Raw genomic sequence first — 5926 nt, forward strand, 5'->3', positions numbered from 1 at the left:
AAAAATTTTTAATACCTGTAGGTACAGCAATAATTATTGTGGCTGAAGTGAAATAGGCACGAGTGTCTACATCTATACCTACTGTGAATATATGGTGAGCTCATACAATAAATCCTAATAAGCCAATTGCTATCATAGCATAAATTATTCCTAGAGATCCAAATGTTTCCTTTTTTCCTGACTCTTGACTAATAATATGAGAAATTATTCCGAATCCTGGAAGAATTAAAATATAAACTTCTGGATGTCCAAAGAATCAAAATAAGTGTTGGTAAAGAATAGGGTCTCCTCCCCCAGCGGGGTCAAAAAAGGAGGTATTTAAGTTTCGATCTGTTAATAATATAGTAATAGCTCCTGCTAAAACTGGCAATGATAGTAAAAGTAATAGGGCTGTTAATACAACTGCTCAAACGAAAAGAGGTATTCGGTCAAACGAAATTCCTGTAGATCGTATATTAAAAACTGTTGTAATGAAATTTACTGCTCCTAAAATCGATGAGATACCAGCTAAGTGAAGTGAGAAAATAGCTAAATCAACTGAAGCCCCTCCGTGTGCAATAACAGACGATAGGGGTGGGTAAACTGTTCAACCTGTACCAGCTCCGTTTTCTACTATACTTCTCACTAATAGTAGTGTAAGGGAAGGAGGTAGTAATCAAAATCTTATATTATTTATTCGTGGGAATGCTATATCGGGCGCACCTAATATTAAAGGAACAAGCCAGTTTCCGAAACCACCAATTATAATTGGTATAACTATAAAGAAAATCATTACGAAAGCATGGGCTGTTACAATTACATTATAAATCTGGTCGTCTCCGATTAATGCTCCGGGATGCCCTAGTTCAGCTCGGACTAAAATTCTAAGGGATGTTCCGACTATTCCTGCTCAGGCTCCGAAGATAAAATATAAAGTTCCAATATCTTTATGATTTGTTGAGAATAGCCATTGTCGCGATTAAATGGCTGAAGATTAGGCGATAGACTGTAAATCTATTTATAAGAATTTATTCTTTTTAATCATTTACAGTAATTTAACTAATATTTAAGTTTGGCTTTATAGTCAATAATGACATTAGACTGCAATTCTAAAGGAGTAATAAATTACTAAGGCTTAAAAGATTTATACTTATATTTATAGCTTTGAAGGCTATTAGTTTAATTAACTTAAAGCCTTGTATGCTGTAATTTATAAGAATAAATAAACCGTGGAAACTAAAATTAGACTAAATGTGGAGATAAACGATAGGACTAGTATTAATTTAAAAGAAATATTGTTGATAACTATATTAATAGTTCAATTATTTTCATAATAATTAAGCATAAATGCCGCGAAACATAGTCGTAGATAAAAAAATAAGGTAATTAGTGTTATAACTGTTATAATCGTTATTAACATATATTGACTTTTAGTACTAAAAGTTGAATCACTAGCCACTTAGGTAAAAATCCGATAAATGGGGCAGTCCACCCAGTGAAAGTAGGTTTAAAAATAAAATGAACTTAAGGATTTTAGAATTGAAGAATGAATTAAATAGTTGGTTAATATGGAATATCTTAAAATTGTTGAATATAAAGGTTAAGCTGAATGATAAAAATGTATAAAAAGAAAAGTAAATACACCATATTGATTCATTCGCTTGTATAGCTGCTAGTATTCATCCTAAGTGGTTGATTGATGAAAAGGCTATTAATTTTCGCAGAGATGTTTGATTGAGCCCTCCTAACGATCCTGTGATAGTTGAGGTAATAATTGCTACGAAAATAAAGGTGTTTTGTGTTGTGTAAGAGATTAGTATTAGAGGGGCAATTTTTTGTCATGTTATTAAAGTAAGAGCGTTTATTCAAGAGAGTCCCTCTATAACATTAGGAAATCAAAAATGAAACGGTGCTGCTCCTCTTTTTAATAGTAGTGAAGAAATAATAATTAAATTACTGTAAGAAGAATTGTCTTGGGTAATTGGGTAATTATTTAAGTGTATTAATATAATAGCAAACAGTAGCACTGCTGATGCTATGGCTTGAGTTAAAAAATATTTTAATGAGGCTTCTGTAGATGTTAAGTTATTACTATTTATTAGGGGGATAAATGATAACAAATTAATTTCTAGCCCTATTCAGGCACCTAATCAAGAATTAGATGAGACGGTAATTAGGGTTCCTGTTATTAAGATAAAAAAGAATATAATTTTTGCTGAATTATTAAAAATTAAAAAGAAAAGGATTAGAACCTTTATAAATGGGGTATGAACCCAGTAGCTTAGTTAGCTTATCTTTTTATTTAACCTAATGTTAATTTTTAATTTAATAGGTATATTTTTTATAGTTATTGCTATTTTAATAAATAGGGTATATTTTGGTGTATGATGCACAAAAGTTTTTGATACTTTTAGAAATAGTTTAATTCTATTAAATATAATGAATGCAATACTGATTGCATTATTTACCCTATCAAGGTAACCCTTTTATCAGGCAATTCATTGAATGAAATTAACTTATTTCAAATGAAATAGGCTGTTTTCATCTAATTTTTTTTTTTTTTTTTTTATACTTACATTTAAGTTGTATACATACCTTAATTAAAAATTATTTTTTAAGTATTTAAATAAATAAAAAAAGTACTGCTTTAAAAATTAATTTTTGTTAATCTAGATAACTTAAAATTCCAATATAGACATTTCCGAGAATTAAAAGATCAACTTCATATAAATAGATAAATGATTATAATAAATTTATTTTTAATATTAATTTATAACAATGTTTATAATGTTAGATTATATTATATACTAATAAATTGATAATACTGTTATTCATCTATGAATCTTAAGGTTTTTTTATATGAATATAGATATCTATTAATTAATTAAATATTTATATACATATATATATATATTAATCTTAACTTGGTATATCGTTTATTTATTTTTAATATTTATATAAGTATAATAAATAAATTTACATTTAAAATAAATACATGATAAAATATTTATAAATAAATTTAATATTTATAAAATTTATTAAAAAAAAAAAAAAATTAGATGAAACTTAAATATTAGTTAAATTACTAGTTATTAATATAATTTTTTTTTATTATTTAATTTAATTATTATTTCAATTTGTATATTATTTTTTTTTATTATTAATATTTATTTTTATAAATATGGATAGATTTAAAATTAATTTTAAAAATTAACAGTAAGATTTAATTTAGTTGATTTTTATAATAGATTAAGTTTCATCTAATTTTTTAATGAAAAACGGTATATTACTTAGGGGTAATTTGCTGATTAAGAGAAACTACTAATCGGTTTTATTTAAGGTTTTTAATTTAATTTTTTTTATATTAACTTACTAATGTTATTTACTTTAATATTTATATTTATTGTTGTTATATATTGATTATTAATTTAACTAATATTAAAGTTTTATTTTGGCTTTGTATTTTATTATTGATTTATTTTATATGTAAGTTTTTGCGTGTATTTTTATTTATTTAAATAGTAAATAAAATTTAATTATATTCTCAGTAAATAGTATTATTAATCAAAGAAATTTGGAAATAGTAATTTCATAGAGTATTGGCTAAATTTGTGCCAGCAGCCGCGGTTACACAAATAATGCGAATAAAATTTGTTTGGTGTGAGTTAAAATTTATTATATGAAAATAACATTAAATTTATTAGGTGAAATTTTAAATTTAAAAAATTTTTTTATAAAGGTTTTGAAGCTTGTAAATTTTAGTTATAAACTAGGATTAGATACCCTATTATTTAAAATGTAATTTTAATCACTAAGGTAGTAGTAGCTATGTTCTTGAAACTTAAAAAATTTGGCGGTATTTTAGTCTATTCAGAGGAACCTGTCCTGTAATTGATAATCCACGATGTACCTCACTTAAATTTGTTTTTCAGTTTATATACCGTCGTTATCAGAATATTTTATTAGAATAATAATTTTCTATAATTTTTATAAGAATTTATATCAGATCAAGGTGTAGCTTATATTTAAGTAGAGATGGGTTACAATAAATTTATTTAAACGGATCTAATTTTGAAATGTTTAGTGAAGGTGGATTTGATAGTAAAATTTTAAAGATTGTTAATTTGATTTTAGCTCTAGAATATGCACACATCGCCCGTCGCTCTTGCTATTAAGGCAAGATAAGTCGTAACATAGTAGATGTACCGGAAGGTGTATCTAGAATGACAATTTAAAGCTTATTCAGTAAAGCATTTCATTTACATTGAAAAGATTTTTGTGCAAATCAATATAAATTGATCAAAATTTGCTTATTAATTTATTTTGTTTTTAAATTTAAGGTATTAAAAATAATTATATAATTAAATGTTTTAGTAATTTTTAATGAAAAAATAATATTAATAATAGTTGATTAGTATTGTGAAAGATAGTTGAAATATTTTGAAAAATTTTTGTATTAAAAGAAAATTTAATTTATTGTACCTTGTGTATCAGGGTTTATCAAATAATTAATATGTATATATTAATCTCGATTTTATAAGAGTTAATAGTTTATTAAAGTTAATGTGTCAAAATTATTTTAAATAAATTATTAGAAATGAAATGTTATTCGTTTATAAAGGTATCTAGTTTTTTTAGAAATAAATTTAATTTACAGGTTTTTGATTTTTTGGTTATTTATTTAATTGAAAAATTTATTTATTTGAATATCTTAAGGGATAAGCTTTAAGATAAATTATTAAAAATTAATAATGTTAATATAAAATGTATGCTTAGAATTAGCAACCATTATAAAGTTTGTTATAAATTATTTTATAAATTATATTATTTATTATATTTTAATTTATTTATAAAAATTTTTTTATTAATAAAATATAAAAAGAAATAATGATAGAATTAGTATATTTTTTGTTTATATAATTTTAAATGATAAGTTTGTATAAAGAACTCGGCAAAAATTTTACCCGCCTGTTTAACAAAAACATGTCTTTTTGAGTTATTTTAAAAGTCTGACCTGCCCACTGAAATTATTTAAATGGCCGCAGTATTCTAACTGTGCAAAGGTAGCATAATCATTAGTCTTTTAATTGAAGGCTGGTATGAACGGTTGGACGAGGTATAAGCTGTTTCATATAAATTTATAATAGAATTTTATATTTTAGTCAAAAAGCTAAAATTTAATTAAAAGACGAGAAGACCCTATAAATCTTTATATTTTAAGTTGTTTAAATTTTTTAGATTAATTTTATTTTTATAATTTAGAGTATTTTGTTGGGGTGATATTAAAATTTAATGAACTTTTAGTTGTTAAAAATCATTAATTTATGAGTTATTGATCCATTAATAGTGATTATAAGATTAAGTTACTTTAGGGATAACAGCGTAATTTTTTTGGAGAGTTCATATCGATAAAAAAGTTTGCGACCTCGATGTTGGATTAAGATATATTTTTAGGTGTAGCCGCTTAAATATTAAGTCTGTTCGACTTTTAAATTCTTACATGATCTGAGTTCAGACCGGCGTAAGCCAGGTTGGTTTCTATCTTTAATTCATTATAATACCTTAGTACGAAAGGACCAGGTATTAGAATAATAATATTTTATATGACGAATATGATTAATTTATACTATTTTGGCAGATTAGTGCAATAAATTTAGAATTTATTTATGTAATTTATATTACAAATAGTACTTGTTTTTTATAGAATTTATTTTATCAATTATTGGAAGTTTAATTTTGGTAATTTGTGTTTTAGTTAGAGTGGCTTTTTTAACTCTTTTAGAGCGTAAGGTTTTAGGTTATATTCAGATTCGTAAGGGACCAAATAAAGTGGGTTTAATAGGGATTCCCCAACCTTTTTGTGACGCGATTAAGTTATTTACTAAGGAACAAACTTACCCTCTTTTATCAAATTATATTTCTTACTATTTTTCTCCTATTTTTCTTT

The 5926-nt window shown here is 24.4% G+C and overlaps 1 pseudogene; it reads right to left on the reverse strand.

Annotated features, from left to right (window-relative positions):
* The window catches only part of LOC120780008, an 8828-nt pseudogene extending 7870 nt beyond the window's left edge, over positions 1-958 (reverse strand).
* Between the last annotated feature and the right edge of the window lie 4968 nt (positions 959-5926).

Source organism: Bactrocera tryoni, unplaced genomic scaffold (genome assembly GCF_016617805.1).
Source record: "Bactrocera tryoni isolate S06 unplaced genomic scaffold, CSIRO_BtryS06_freeze2 scaffold_120, whole genome shotgun sequence".
NCBI classification, from domain to species: Eukaryota; Metazoa; Arthropoda; class Insecta; order Diptera; family Tephritidae; genus Bactrocera; species Bactrocera tryoni.